At 44.0% G+C, this 16,676-nt stretch overlaps 1 long non-coding RNA gene across 2 annotated transcripts in view; it reads right to left on the bottom strand.

Moving 5' to 3' along the window:
* LOC104008323 (uncharacterized) overlaps positions 1 to 16,676 on the bottom strand; it is a 108,909-nt gene that overhangs the window by 35,516 nt on the left and 56,717 nt on the right. For both annotated transcript variants that reach the window (XR_008537501.2, XR_010147063.1), the window contains exons 6-7: positions 14,806 to 14,850; positions 14,435 to 14,529 (exon numbers count right to left, since the gene is read on the bottom strand). This is a non-coding gene — a long non-coding RNA (uncharacterized LOC104008323). The remainder of the gene's footprint in view (positions 1 to 14,434; positions 14,530 to 14,805; positions 14,851 to 16,676) is intronic.

Genomic DNA, 16,676 nt, shown 5'->3' with positions numbered 1-16,676 from the left:
CCTGCAGGAGACACCCGAGCGCCTTCCAAAGTCTCTGCGGGCAAAGCCTGCGTCCTTCCTGGTACTTGCTGATGTCCATACATTTTCTTCTCTGCAACCTTTCAGGGCATCGTTAAGCTTGCCAAGTTCTTCCAAATGGCCTTTAGTGGAGGGAACCCTGGCAAGGAGTTTTTTTTTTTTTTTTTTTTTTTAGATACTACATGAAATTACACTCTGCAAAGTACCTCCTTAGACACCCTGCTGGGGCTGGGGAAATTCTCATTTGTGAATGCTCCTTCTGCTGCATAGGTAGAAAAGACAGCAACCCATTTTCTTCTCTTTAATCTTGATGCCAATGAGAAGGAGAAAGCTGTTCCTCCACATGCCCCAGACAGGGCCTAAACACATGCTAGCTTCCACGGCCACCACTCTGCCCCTCGCAAACACACCCACTTTATTGTGGTCAAAGCAAGAGAAGTCTCCCTTTCCCTTTATAGGTAAATTCTCCAGGACCAAAGTGACACAAATGTGAGCAGGCATCAGTGTGACTGGCCTGGTTTTGGACCATTCTGCTCCCTTGAAAAATTACCCTGGAAAGTTAATTGATTAGAATGTGTAGGAAATGCTTGCTGTTATTCAAATGACTGTGAAAGTAGCCTCTAATGTTTCCAGTTATATGAAATGCTAAAATATTTACACTCTTTTTACTTCAATCAAGGGGAAATCATTTGGATCTGTTTAAAAGGGGAAAGAATTAAGAGAGCTGACATTTCCGGAAGAAACAACGTTCAGGCACGCAACTGGAATTTAAATGAGAATCTGCTTGCGATGCTGACAGCAGGAGCCTTCCCTCCCATATGCCCACAACTGCAGACTCAAACCTCAGGACGCACAGAAAGGACCAGCGCTCCGACTCCTGGGGCCAGTGGTGCTGGATTTTATTTGCACTTTTCTGGGTTTAAATATTTTGAGAATTTTTTTAAAAAGCATTTCTCTCTTCTCTGTTTATGATTCCCATTGGCTTGCACTTTTTCCTTCCGGTGCTTCATTCAGCAGAAGGGAAGGAGAGGGGTCGTTAGTTTATTCCCAAGAACAGCTAAAAGCATCACAGGAGTTATGGGCACTGTATTCTATGGAAGAGGAAAAAATATATTTTGGTCTTGAAAGTTATTGCTTCAATTACCTAGTAATTTCTTAAACAACCTCAGGGTGGGCTTTTAAGAGGTGGGTTTGAGAGACGCCTACAGAGACACTGTCCCTGAGTTTTTCCATTTAAACTTGTCAGAGTAGAGGTAAAGTGCCCTTTTCCATGTTAACGGTGTACAGGAGACCACCAGGAAAAGCTGGCATGTCCAGGGCACCGGGCCCTAAACTTGTCTCCAGCTGTGATTTTACAAAAACATCAAAAGATGTTCACAGCAGCACCACTCATAATACACAAAAGGCGGAGAGAGCCCAAATATCCATCAACTAATGAATGGATAAAGAAAATGTTGTAAATCCACATAAGGGAATATTATTCAACCACAAAAAGGATTGAAGTACTGACACATGCTACAGTGTGGCCGCACTGTGAAAACACTATGCTAAGTGAAAGAAGACAAACACAAAAAGTCACAATAGTGTGGGATTCCATTTACATGAAATATCCAGAATAGGTAAATCCATAGAGACTGCAGACCAGGGGTGGGGGGAGGAGGAAATGGGGAGTGATGGTTTATAGATATGGGGTTTTATTTAGGTGTGATGAGAATGTTTTGGAATTAGATGGAGATGGTGGTTGCAGAATCTCGTAAATGTGCTAAAATGCCACTGAATTGGTCACATTAAAATGGTTAATTTTATATTATGTAAATTTCACAAAAAAATTTTAGGTATCATCAATTGTTATTAATGAATGGAAGAAGAAACTAAGGTGATGGTCAGGTTCTCCTGGTGGTCATTCACGGGCCAGCACTCGCTCGGGGTCAGGAGCATCTCCTTGCTCAGCGAGACCTCCCTGACTGACACCTTTGCCCCAAGACATCCTGTGTTCTGTTTGCTGGTTTAGCACTTTAAAATACATTTTTTAAATTTTACTGTGGTAAGAACATGTAACATGAGATCTACCTTTGTAACGATCTTTTTTTTTTTTTAGATGGAGTCTCTGTCACCCAGGCTGGAGTGCAGTGGTGCGATCTTGGCTCACTGCAACCTCCGTCTCCAGGGTTCAAGCCATTCTCCCTGCCTCAGCCTCCTGAGTAGCTTGGATTACAGGTGCACACCACCATGCCTGGTTAATTTTTATATTGTTAGTAGAGACGGGGTTTCACCATGTTGGTCAGGCTGGTCTCGAACTCCTGACCTCAGGTGATCCACCCATCTTAGTCTCCCAAAGTGCTGGGATTACAGGTATGAGCCACTGCACCTGGCCCCTCGTAACAAATTTCTAAGTGTACAATATAGTATTAGTAACCACCAGCGTGATGGGCAGCTTATTCTACTTATTCAGCTTGCATAATTGATGCTTTATGCTCATTGATCAGCAATTTTCCCACTTCCTCCTCCCCCCAGCCTCAGGTAACCATCATTCTACTCTCTGATTTTATGACATTAACTATTTTGAATTCCTCATATAAGTGGAATTTTATAGTATTTGTCCATGTTGTTGCATATGGCAGGATTCCCTTCTTTAAGGCTGAATAGTATTCTATTGTATGTATACATCACATGCTCTTTATCCATATATCTATCCATGGACATAAGTTGTTTTCACATCTTAGCTATTGTGAATAACACTGCAATGAACATTGAGGTGCTACTATCTCTTTGAGATTTTGATTTCAGTTCTTCCTAATACTCAGAAATGGATTACTGGATCATATGGTAATTCAATTCTCAATTTTCCATTTTTTGAGGAACCTCCATGATTTTCTCCACACTGGTTGCACCATTTTGCTTTCCCACCAACAGTGCACAAGAGCTTCAATTTCTCCACATCCTCGCCAGCCCTTGTCTTTTATGTTGGTTTAGCTCTTTATGTGTCAGGACACACACACTCTCAGGTGACCTTAAGCAGTGTCCAGGAGGATGACAGGAACAGTGATGGCACCACCTGGCATCACAGAGACATGCCTAACTTGGGAAAAGAAGGTCAATCAGGACACCTCTAAGCTTGAGCCACCTAGTGACTGTGGCAGCTCAGAGACAACATCTATTCATCCTGACTCGAGGGCTCCCACATTATGACAACTCAGGAATGCTCTGCTCCTACTGCCCCTTATGCAGGATTTCTGCTAGCTCATGGCTTCCACCCCTCCATGGGTCCTCCCTCTGCCTTCTCCATTTCTTTGTTTCTGTTCTCTAGAATGAACCATCAGCCCATTATTCTCTGTATATCTTGAGTTCCAGCACCTTGCCATAGCCTCCAGTTTGTTCATCAATTACCACCATCTCTGTTGGGGAAAGGCATCACATCTGGGATATAACAGGGCCTATGCATTGGGTGCCTGACCAAGTTAGCTGAAGCCAATTCGGTGAAACCACAGGCTCATCTGACTGGATGACCCTCGAGAGGGCCCAGATCTCATTAGCCGCACATTTGATGGCGCCTCTGTGCAGCCTCCTCCTTGGGACAGCCTCATTTTCACACTCCCTGTTCTTTGTGCACTTTGGCAAAAGCCAGAATGCTCCATTTAAAATGTTTTGGATCTTGGTGTTGATTTTGTCTAAGTCTGTGGTTGTGCAGTACCCACCACTCTGGCCACCCTTGCCCAGCTGGGAGAAATGTGAAAACAGCTGCCTGGGATCCTAAGGTCCAGGCCAAGTGACTGTTGTTAGTCAGCCATTGTCATCAGAGGAAACCCAGGCCCTGAGCTTCCTACGGAGCCAGACTGCAGCAAGGTGGTGACAGCGAGGCCTTTCTTCAGGGAACATTTCATTTGGGCCTTTCAAATCACAGAAACCCAAGCAGACCTTGCTAAGGCAAAATGGAGGAGATGTGAGCTCCCAGAATCTAATGAAGAGCAGGCTGCAGCCAGGCCTCTGGGACAGGCTGGAGGCAGATAGCCCAGTGACTCCAGGACCCTCTCCCCATCTTCTTTACGTGTGAGGACCGGCCCACTCTTTCGCCTTACAGGTTCATTTCTTCCAGGTAGTTGGAAATATAACCACTAAATACTCTTATGTTTTACTTACACTGATGAGATACCATCCTGAATCTGTACCCAGGGGAGCCACTCATCAGCCCAGCTTGGGTCAAGTGCCCACTTCTAGACTGTTGAGGCATGACTGGTGGCAGGGTCACTGGAGAAGAGAAGCTGTTCTAGAAGAAAGATGCTTTACAGACAATTCCAAGTATACAGCTCAGCTGGGCTTCAGGGCCAAAATTTCTGGCTCAAATCCTAGCTTCACGATTTTTGAGCCGTGTGACCTCGGCAAGTTATTTAACCTTGCTGTGCCTCAAGTTCCTCATCCACCATAAGAACCTGTGGCTTAGGGTTATTAAGAGGATGAAATTAGGTATCACATGCACCGTGTGTGGAATGGTGCCTGGCACACAGTGAGAGCTTCATGCTATCTATTATTATTTTGTCAACTGTGACCCTGAAAGGCAAGTCAGGCAAGTAAAGAATAGAGAAGGTATTCCCAGGGGGACCACAGTGTGCAAAAGCCAGGTGACAAGACAGAGAAGGGGGCTTCACAGAAGCATGAGAGATGCCACCGGGCTGGCGGTTAGAATTGATGGGTGGGGTACAGAACTGAGGCACTGGCTTAGATGGGGCCGGAAAGGTGAAGGGGAGGCCAGAGCACAAAGGGCCTTGAAGGTCTTCTAATGAGTGGTCCAGCTCTGCCTCTGCCTTCAGGAAGGCACTGGAGCTCAAGACCAAGTTCCACAGCTCCCTTCCTTCCTATCTCCCCAGCAGGAAAGTCTTCCTCACTAGCCCCACTGGGCTCCAAGTTGCTCATTGCAGGGGAGTGAGGAAGAGCTGCTGTCACAAGATGGTTTCCTGGGAAACAGAAGATGCAGAGCAGAGATTTGTGGGCAGGTTTTCTGGAGACAGCTCTCAGCATCGACACCTGTACAGGAGTGGCTGAGGCTGGGGGGATGGAGGGAGGAATGGAGCTGTGAGTCACCACAGGGACCTTAGCCTACCCCACAAGAGCTCTGCCGCTGGATTGGCCCTGCAGAATTGTTCCAAGTTGAGCTAAGAGAATTGAGCTTTGTACCCACTCACTGACCATTCACTGGATGTGCATTTCACCTTGGGCTGGGCAGGCCAAGTGCATTTCTCAGAGAAGAATCCAACTATGAGCTGCCAACAGCCCACACCCCCAGACGCTGGAAAGGAAGGGGACTGGCCAAACGCCACAGTGTCCACTGTGCTTTTATCTAGACCAGTGCTCAGCAAACTCTTCCTTAAAGGGCCAGGTAGTGAATATTTTAGGCTTTGAAGGCAAATAGGCAAAATCAGTTACTTATATAATCATTTTAAACTCTAAGTCAGATTTGGCCTATGAGCCATAGTTTGAAGACCCCTCATCTAGATCTATGTTGTCCAAAACGACTGCCACTAGTGGTGGCATTACAAGTTACTAACCCTCATAAAGCCTCGGCTTCCCTGTACCTCATAGTGTGTATTAAACAAGAGGACAGCCTGGGCAAGGTGGTTCACACCTGTAATCCCAGTACTTTGGGAAGCCGAGGTGAGTGGATTGCTTGAGCCCAGGAGTTCAAGACCAACCTATACAACATTGTAAGACCCCATCTCTAATTTAAAAAACAAAGCAAGAGGACACAGGAAAAGCACATGGCACAGCAATTCTGGTCCTCCTGTCCCTTCTTCTACTACTTCCTATGGTCAAGTTCCTCTGAGCCTAGCTCAATGTCTTATCGCCAGTAACTACCCAGTGAAGATTCCATGGTTTGTTAGAGCACACAGGGAATTGTCTGAAAGGAAATCAAAGCACCCTGATAGCAGCTGGGCTCAACAACCTCGCAGACTCCCTGCACTCCCCATCCACCACGCCCCACCCCCCCCACCCCCGATGTTTCCCCAGCCTCTGAGTGATGCTCAACAGGAGTGTGGCTCCGACTGGGCCTTGAATACCTTGGGGAGCATTTTGTGCACAAGAAAGCCCACCAGCTCTACTTAGATATTAAAACGAGTTACCACTGTACCAAATGCACTGATTACCTAATCAATCTGAATACACTGTCTGAAGACAATTGAATTTACAAAGCATTTCAAATGCTTTGTAAAATTCAGCCCAGACAAGGTGTGTGGAATTTGGATGGGTATCTCCCAATGCCTGAGAAAGCATACTTCCTCTCTCCTCTGAGAGTGAAGCAAGTTTGCGGATCTCTAAACGGCCAATCTCCACCCCAACCCAGTGGGGAGGAAGCTGACATTTCATGGTATCCAGAGGGCACGCTGGACAAGGTCACCTCTCCTTCATTCAGGAAGGCTGAGTAGCAGCTCTGCTTTTATTTGAAGGGGGAGGGGCTATGGATTGGGAACAGGAAGAAGCTGGAGAAGGGTATGAAGCAAGTTTCTATCATTATTGTTCTTATTGTCAATACCTGTGAACTGAGTCCCACGCCACACTGATTCTGGCCATACCAGTTATCTCATAAGGAGGAGGAAACTTTGGCTTCTTTGCTCCTTATCAGCTAAGTCACTGAAGGACAGATGCCACAACTGCCACTATTCCAATGGGCTGCAGTTGTGTGCTCACATCAAGAGACCTGCTCAGCTTGTTGCTTGCTGGTTGGACTTACATATACTTTGTCTCATCTAGCCACCGAAGCAACTCCATGAGACACACGGCACTTTCCCACTTCCCAGGGGAGAGCCCTGGCTGAGGGGCAAGTGACCTGCCCAAGGCCATGCAGAAATTACCTTGCAAGAGTCAGGATTTAAACCCCAACCCTCTTCCTTGAAGTCAAAGTCCTTTCCACTATGCTACAATGCTTCAAGAAGTAAGTCCCAGAGAAGCCTGAGACCTGGACAAAGTTCCTAGGATTTGAATAATGGGAAAGTTGCCTCAGTGCTGAAGCTGAAGTGACAATGAAAAGTGGGGCTGCGTGTGGGGGGACGGGGTACAATACCAAAGCTGAGATTCCACTTTCCACGAATCTTTTTCCTATGAAGACGTGGGCTTGTCCACTCTAGGAAGACAGCTTCCAAGAAAGCCTGCATAGAGAAGAGCATCATTGGCCCAACAACTGACTGGCTGTCCTAGCCACAGTGTCCTCACGGTCAACGAGCCATCAAAAGTTCTAGACAAAAAGATTCTCTCCTTCTCTGGCACTGTAGAATTCTGCGATTATAATTCATTGACCATATTATGGTATCATTTCTAGCAAGGTAAAACCTCCATTTACACAATTATCACTTATTCAGTAACCACTGACTATATACATGTTAAGTGCCTGACAGTCTACTAGGCACTGGGGATACAAAAAGAAAGTAAAATTTTAGCCTCATGGAGTTCAAACTGTAATTGGAGATACATACAGATATAGATATTCCAAGAGGAGAAGAGAAGAGAGGAGGGGAGAGAAGGGGAGGGGTGGAAAAAACAGAAAAGCTAATTCTCAACTCTCCTTTAAAAGAAATAGACCAGAGGATTAACTGCTTGTATCAGCCTTGGCAGATACAGTAATGGTGCTCAAAAAATAGTCCATCTGCTTCCCCACATTCCCCAGCTACCCTCATAGTCGGGAGTGGTCAGATGAACTGTTCTGGCCAATGTGCCACTTCTGGGCTGAAGCCTAGAGGAGCTGATAGACAACCGTCTCTCTGCCTCTACTGCCACAGAAAACACAATGTTCCTGATGACATCTTAGCTACCCTGGGTCCCTGAGTGACTATATGGAACAAAGCCCTTTGATGACCCACAATGGATGAAGAGCCTGAGAGAGAAATGAACTTGTATCATGTTAAAGCCATTGAAACTTGGAGTCATTTTTTACTGAACTTTATCCAGTCTATTCTGACTCACACAGGCAGATTAGAAGACTAATCACACTTTAGACAGGAATTGATTTCTCTACATAAAAATATATGACATGGTTTTAATTAACCTTTTTTCTATATATGGTCTCGAAAAACTTAAGACTATACATTGTAAAACCAGTCAGTGCCCAAGCTGACTTCCATTTCCTACAATTTGGAATTTATACCATTTTTCATGAATTTGTTTTCCAAATGCTAGAGAAGCAAACCTCAGACAAAAAGAATTCTAAAGTGTAATTGGTAAGCTAAGAAAATACTGGCATGGAAAATACCACTTTTAGGAAACCAACAAAAGATAATGGAAATGCAGAGGCTGCGCATTGTCCTGTTGCCATGGTGAACGCAAGACTAGCACGGTTCTAGATGCTATGATAGCAATGACAGCGATGGTTACTGAGATGTCAGCCTGCTGGCAACATGGCTCAGTCTTACCTTGGAAGTCTGGAGCTTGATGATGAGAGGACATTGTTGCCGGAATCTGAAATAAGTCCTGGGTTACTGAACTAATTAATATGAGTTACTAGTTTTTGAAAAATGGAATGAAGCTGGGCGCGGTGGCTCACGCCTGTAATCCCAGCACTTTGGGAGGCTAAGGCAGGCGGATTACCTGAGGTCAGGAGTTTGAGACCAGCCTGGCCAACATGGTGAAACCCCATCTCTACTAAAAATACAAAAATTAGCCGAGCATGATAGTGTCCACCTGTAATCCCAGCTCCCAGGAGGCTGAGGCAGAAGAATCACTGGAACCCAGGAGGCAGAGGCTGCAGTAAGCTGAGATGTGCCACTGAACTCCAGCCTGGGCGAACAGAGCAAGACACCACCAAAAAAAAAAAAAAAAAAAAAAAAAAAAAAAAAGGAGAAAGAGAAAGAACAAGAAAGGAAAGAAAGAGAAAGAAAGAAAGGTGGAATGAATAACCAACTCAGCTTCCCCCACAAGACTGGGAGAAAGATGGAATTGTTTCTCTGAATCATGGGCAAGCTCATCACTTCTGATGAGAAAGACACTTCAGCAACTTTGCTTCCTCATTAGTTAAGCAGCTAAAGAACAGATACCACCATCTCAGCGAGCTTGGGTTAGAGGCTCAGGCTGACAGACCTGATCATAGTATTAGTCACTGGTTGGGTAGGTTCATAGCTCAGCCCTGTGGGGGACGCAGAGCAGAGTAAGGAGGGGTAGGAAAGAAAAATTGAGAGGGTGGAATTCAGCCAAACCTAGTGGGTTTTTATCTCTCCCACAAGCTTTTGTATAAATGAATCTGAATAACTGGTTATTAGACAGCAACTATCTGAATATATTCTGTTGAACCAATGCCTACTAAACGTCTACTATATGGTAAGAACTGTGCTAGACACTGGGAATAGAGAAGACAGACATTGATCCTAACCTTGGGGAACTTAAAGTCTCATTTAGTAAGCACCTGTTGTATACCTTGTGTCATATACTGAAGCAAAGGGGATTTAAATAGTAACAACAACAACAATACTACTTTTGCCTCTCGAGGGAGTTACAATCCATTAAGACCCTCAGGAGGCAACTACAGAAGACAGACATTGATTTTTGGGGACTCATGTGGATGGTCACCCCAGTCTTGGGAGTGAGGCATGGCCTCTGCCTTTCATTTTGGAGGCTTCCAGCATTCCCCTCAAACTTGGACAACCCTGACATCTCATTTCTGCATCCTTTTCTTTATCTCCATCTTTGAAGCAGGGTTTCCCTCCAAGTTACATCGTTATACCCAGTCTGAGTGCTGCTGCTTCTTGGAAAGTGCTGCTTTTTTTCAGGACCCTCTGTCTTCTTTCCAAACTAAGAAATTCGAGATTTTTTATTCACATCACGCCAGCTCCCACACAAGGCAATCTATTTAACCATGACCATTGCCTTTGGGTTTAGTCTCTTATCACCTCTACTGGGAGACTGCATTAAACACAGAGCTGAGTTTCTGGTGGGACGCAGTGGTTCATGCCTGTAATCCCAGCACTTTGGGAGGCCTGAGGCAAGTGATCACTTGAGGTTAGGAGTTCGAGACCAGCCTGGCCAACGTGGTGAAACCCCATCTTTACTAAAAAAATACAAAAAATTAGCCAGGCACAGGTGTGGTGGCATGTGCCTGTAGTCTCAGCTACTAGGGGGACTGAGGCAGGAGAATCACCTGAACCCAGGAGGGAGAGGTTGCAGTGAGCTGAGACTGCGCCACTGTACTCCAGTCTAAGTGAGACAGTGAGACTCCAAAAAAAAAAAAAAAAAAAAAAAAAAAAAACCCAGAGGTCAATTTGTATCAGGAACCTCAAAAACTTTCATACCTTTTGGTCTAGAAATTTCACTTCTGGGAATAATATTCCAAGGAAATTATTCTAAATACAGCTAAAAATATTTTTGCCCAGATAATAATTGCAACACTATTTATGCTATGGAATGATGAGAAAACACCTAAGTACACACAACAAGGGCAATGGTTAAGTAAATTATAGGCTGTCCATACAATGGGATATGTTTTAGCCATTAAAAATGTGTTTACAAAGAAAAAGCTTTAATAAACAGATTAAATGTTTATGCAATAATGCCAAGGGGAAAAAAGTCATGATTCACAATGGTATATAGAGTTCAAGCCCAACTATAAATTCCATAGGAGGAAGGAAATAAACTAAAATGTTAATAGTTAATGCTAAAAGGTTGAATATGGGAGATTTTTTTCTTTGTCGTTCTTTTCTGTATTTGGCAAATTTTCTATAATGAGGATGAGTTAACTTTATAATCAGAAAATTCACATTTTAAGAAAGTGATCAAACCAGCTGGATAGTCCTGATTTGTTGGGGTCTGTGGGTGGTGTCTGGTGGGCCAAGTGTAGCTGTTCAAATGTGGGAGAGACAGCCTCTACGAAATATCACCAATATTCTTTAAACCATTAAACACATTTTATAATTGCAATTGCTTCCTCTAAATTGGCTGTTTATTCTGTTAATGACTTTTTTTGTGAACCACTGTTTACAAATAAGGCAGATCCTAGAATCTGCTAGCAATTAGGGAATTGTTCTGGCGTCCTAATGAAAAATAAACACCATTAATTACGCCTGTCCTGGCTTCTACTCATGTTGGTTTTGTGTCATTTACTTTGGGAACGGATATGAACAACCCTTAAAAGATGTGTTTCACCTACAGATTGTTCCTGGGCATCATTTGCTAATCTCATGGCAAGGAGAAAATGTGATTAAGATGAGATGAAGGAAGACTTCCTCTCCTCCTCCATGTCGGTTGTCATAAACAATGGTCTCCTGACGATCGTTGTTACTAACTCAGCTATTATACTTTGCATGTGCTCATCAACTTCATAGGCCAAGTTAAAGCTTCATTCCTTGGACCAGAACCCAGTGGCTAAAGTTGTCTCAAATTGGAATGCAAAAACACCCTTACTCCTGTCCTGCCTGGTCTGTGCAGAAGCCGTGGGTATATAGTAGACGATATCTGACTATGAGAGAGGTGAAAGTTATAATAAAATAAAATTACCCAGAAAAATAAAAGCCTATTTCCAAACAAAGAGATGTACATGAATGTTCATAGCAGCTTTAATTTGTAATACCCAAACTGGATACAAATCAAATGTCCATCAAGAGATAAATAGACAAATTGTGATATATCCATATAATGGAATATTACTCAGCAATAAAAAAGAACTACTGATGCACACTGCAACAGGAATGAATCTCAAAATCATTATGCTACATGGAAGAAGCCAGCCAAAAAGGAATCCATACCATATAATTCCTTTTATATTAAATTCTAGAAAATGAAAGCTAATCTTTAGTGACAGAAAACAGATGGAGGTTCAAGGAGATGAGGGAGGGGCTACCGTGGGGAGATAGACATGTTCATTACCTTGATGGCACAGATGAATTTAAGGGTATATACATATGTCAAAACTTACACTTTAAGTAGAGGCAGTTTATTGTTATATCAATAAACTTGCTTTTTAAAATGTAATGAACCACATCTTTTTCTTATAAAATTAGTCACAATTTTATTCATAGCAAAAGGGTTCTACCATTAATAAGTAACCTTCATTTTTAAAAATTAAAAAATAAAATAGAAAGTGGTGAGGAAAAAACTAATGCTCTCGCACACGGGATGAGTGGTTTAATTATAATTTTGGTTGAGTGGCTGGTTCACATGCCTTCCATGTATGTTATGTAATATTTTGCATGTGTCAAGTATTTCATAATTCAATACACGAGATTCTGATTGCGCAGCATGAGAAATGTTTAGTTTATAAAACATGGCCCTAGATAGATAGCAAGAAATGAGGAAAAGCAATGCACAAAATAGAAAATTTGAGGCCATAGAATCACCAACAACCTCACATGCGTTTTCCTGGGTCTATGCTAATGGCTGATGCTCATTCAGAAGCCTGGGAGACTGTTCTAGAAGCTAAAAGCTCAGCGAAAATAAAGGGCTGCTTCCAAACTTTTATCTTAAGATGAGGTGGTTCCACCCTCTGGAGGTGCATTCAGAGCTGCACAAAATTACCCTGAGTGCCATGCCCCCATCATATGGGCCCAGGCCCAGGAAAGGCCCAGTCTCCTTTCCTTGCTCCAGTCAGCCCCTCCCTGCCCTGCTCTGGAGCATCTCCCTATACACCCAGCTCACCCAGACTGTCCTCACCTGGTGTCACCCCAAATACTACTCCTTGGGAAACCTTCTCGACTGCCAGCCAGGTCGAGGCACAGATCTACACCTGCTCTGTCTCTAGCTTCACTTTTGTGTCTTGTGGCCCAATCCCATGAAGGGCCCTGCGCCTCAGGACCTGATCTCAGCCTCCCCCAGGAATAGGAACCCTGAGACAGCAGAGTTTCCTTCACTGTGCCTCCTTGGTGCCTGGCAGATAGTGTGCACTCAAGAAGCTTCAGGACGAGTGGAACAAGGACCCACCCAAGATTCCTGGAAGGGCCGGTGAGGAAGGGGTGGGTTACAAAGAGGCATGACATCACCTAGAAGTATAAAGAGGAACAACATGAAAAAAATGGGTGACCTTCTAAGGACAGGCTGATGCAGAAATTCTTTGGTAGGTTCCTCTGCAAAGAGCTGGGGATGAATATGCTAGAACATTCTAGCACTTCTGGACTTTGTCTTCTTACCCCCCTAACGATGCACATTCACACATGGATCACTAGTGGGCAATATTGCAATAGGTCATTTTGGAAACAAGTGCCCTCAGCTGCTAAACCACTGATGTGCATATACAAAAAAAAAAAGAAAAGAAAGAAAGAAAACACTAGCTAAATTAGCAAGAGCAATGGTCAGGAAACCAAATAGCAATTGAGAACCTAGGCTTTGGGTTCAATGCACTTGTGTCTGAATCCCACTCTGCAGTTTACCAGTTAGATGTCTGTATTAGTGAGGCTAACAGCTATAACAAGCAGTTTGCAGGTCTGAGGCTTAGCCCCGTAAAGGTTTATTTAATCCACTTAGTCCTCAGAAGCAGGCCCTCCATGCTGTGGATGCAGGATCTCTGCATTTTCCATCTGAGGGCATTTCCAGCTTCTAGGGCCTCCTTAGAGTCATCCCCCAAATTCAATCTGTTGATGAGTGAAGAGAGTGTGGAAGATTACACAGGTGTTTTATGGCCAACCCTGGAAATGATGAACATTGCTTCTGCTCTCATTCTGTTATCCAAAATGCAGGAACATAGACCCAATCTAATTGTAAGGGAGACTAGGAAGAGTGGAATTCCTGTGTGTCCGGGAAGAAGAAACAGGATTAAAGAATGTACCAGGTTAAATAGTGTCTCCCCCAAAATGTGTGTCCTTTCCAGAGCCCTGGAATGTGATATTATTTGGAAATAGATTAGTAGCAGGTGTAATTAGTTTAATTAAGATGTCATCCTGGAGAATGGAGGGCCCTTAATCCAATATGACAGGTGCCCCTATTAGAAGAGGAGAGACACAGAGACAGACACAGAGGGAAGACGACCCTGGGTTGACAGAAGCCGAGATTGGTGTGATGCTGCCGCAAGCAGGAGAGGCCAAGGATTTCTGGCAACTGCCATAAGCTAAGAAGGAGCCAGGAAGGATCCCCTCACAGAGCCTTTGGGGAGGGCATGGCCCTGCAGAGACCCTGCTTTCAAACTTACAGTCTCCAGAACTGTGAGTGAACACATCACTGCTGTCTTAAGCCCCCCAGCTTGTGGTACTTTTTCATGGCAGCCCCAGGAAGCAAATACAGTGAGCATTTCAGTGCCTGTCGACTATGTACTTCTTTAAGCCTCAGTTTCCTCACCTGTAATATGGGCATAATAATGATAATTAACCAATAAGTTTCTCAGAAAATCAAATGAGATGAAGTATGTGAAGTGTTTAGCACACTGTCTGAACCCTAAGTGCCTGAATTAGTCCATTCTCACACTGCTATAAAGAACTACCTGAGATTAGGTAATTTATAAAGAAAAGAGGTTTAATTGGCTCACAGTTCTGCAGGCTGTACAGGCTTCTGCTTCTGGGGAGGCCTCAGGAAACACAATCATGGCAGAAGGTGAAGGGGAAGCAGACACGTCTTACACGGCTGGAGCAGAAGGAAGACAGAGAAGCAGGAGGTGCTACTCACTATTTTAAACAACCAGATCTCGTGAGAACTCACTCACTATCATGAGAACAGCATGGAGGAAACCACCCCCATTAGCCAATCACCTCCCACGGAGCTCCTCCAACACTGGGAATTACAATTCGGCAGATTTGAGCAGGGACACAAATCCTAGCCATATCAGTGCCCGATAGGGATACCGTGATAATGACTGTTGCCAGGTGGTTTGGAGGTAAATATTGTGGCCTGTGGACTTGCCTATTGGCTGGCAGAAGAATCTAAGACTCAGCATCCTGAAGAAACCTGCAAAGTGGAGAGAGTGAGGGATTAGGGATATAAAGGCTGGGGTGGAGCCCAGCTGTGACTCATGTGCCCTGTGCTGTTGATTGGGAAAATCCAATCATTTCTTCATCTGTGAAAATGGGGGTAATAATAAATTCCTGCTCTACTTACTTCAATAGGATGTTTGGGGTGCAAAATGAGATACAAAACTCTTACCCTAAATGTACAGCTGATGAAAAGCAAAGAATTGCCTCAGAGGTGAACTTCATTAGGGGTTAGATTCTAAAAGGCTGTGTGGGGCTCTAATCACCTAGAGCCAACCACAGCCTTGGAAAATCCATTGGGGGCACCTGTTGGACACCAGCATTCTGTCTCTCAAAATCCAGCCCTGCTGGGTTTCCTTTAGCCTAAGTTGAACACCGAGTTGACTTGCATTTAGGAACAATGTTGCACAACTATCTTTAAACCACAGAATCTCACATAGCATCGTGAGATGCCCCCCACTGGGAGGGGCAGACACCACAACACACAAGAATGGAGACAGGGTGGGAATGTCAGGTTCACTGCTTCTATCCCAGATATACTCCAAGGAAGAGACAGAATCAATCAGTCTCTCTCTCTCTCTCTCCTTCCTTCTCTTAAGGGCGAGCAATTGGAATCACCTAAATTATAAGACATAAAGTAGAGTAGTCCACTATCCTTAAATATTTAGTGGTTGTAGTCCTATTTGCATTCCTTTGGTAGAGAGAGGATTCAGCCAACACCTGTTTGTGCCTTCTTGATGTGAAGGGTAATCCATGGAATTTCTACACTCCCCCTGGCAGCCAATTAGCACCTAACTCTCCACAAGTTCAGTAACTAAGAAATCTGGGTTTTCCTTGCAAGGCAAAGGCATGGAGCAGTGGTAGACATGTGAATGCAGAATTTGGGGGCACCTGATGGCTGCAAACTTGCCCTGTTCTCTCATTCTGTGAGCAGACTCCTAAACGCTGGGGTGCGTCTGGTGTCTTTAGCCATTGGCTAAATTCTCAAAGGGGCTGCTTGTGTGACAGCTACACCCTTGCAACTTACAAACTTTTTCCAGGGCCACGGGTAAAATTTAACTACATATACATTATTTTGTGGACCTTTGAAATGAGTTAAAATCTGACCACACCTCAGCACCCTTTAAACTCCATACTGGCTTCTGTGCTGGGGTGAAGTCAGCAACTGACGACGTCTCCATCATCACAGGCAACCCTTTCTCTTCCCACTAAAAGCGTTGCAGTGACTTTCATAGTTGTGACCTCAACTTTGGATCAAATGGATTACTAATGTGTATTTATACAGTTTCTGAGTGATCAGAATGGATTTTATAACAACAGATACTGAGATCCAAGAACGCAGCATCAAGGATATTCAAAAAGACATTGATCATCAAACTCCAGTTGCATCATAAGTGCCTGGATGATACTGAGATTAATTCCCAGCTTCCTGCATCCCAACCACACACTATTTCTGACCTTGGCTGCAGGTTCAATTGACACTCGAACCAGTAACACCGTCAGAAGCAGGTGGTGAGCACATCACTTTGCTATAACAACAACATCAGAAATCAGACAGAGCTGCTTTTTAAGATGTGCTTTTTATCCAAGTTCAATATTTTTCCTGAGAGTGATGTTGATCAATTCCTGAGAACTCCAGAACTCTCAAGCCTCATCAGTACAACCAGGCTGCAATCAATGAATATAATCAAATAAGGAAGACCTCACGAGCCCAGCACATGACTCTGACTAGCTAGAAAATTGGAGGGCAGAAAGAAAAGCGACAAGGTCATATGCAGATAAAATAAATTTGTTCTCCTGGTG

The sequence above is a fragment of the Pan troglodytes genome, chromosome 8, assembly GCF_028858775.2.
Source record: "Pan troglodytes isolate AG18354 chromosome 8, NHGRI_mPanTro3-v2.0_pri, whole genome shotgun sequence".
Lineage (NCBI taxonomy): Eukaryota > Metazoa > Chordata > Mammalia > Primates > Hominidae > Pan > Pan troglodytes.
Note: the sequence above shows the minus strand (reverse complement) of the source record. Positions and strands in the feature narration are given on the sequence as shown.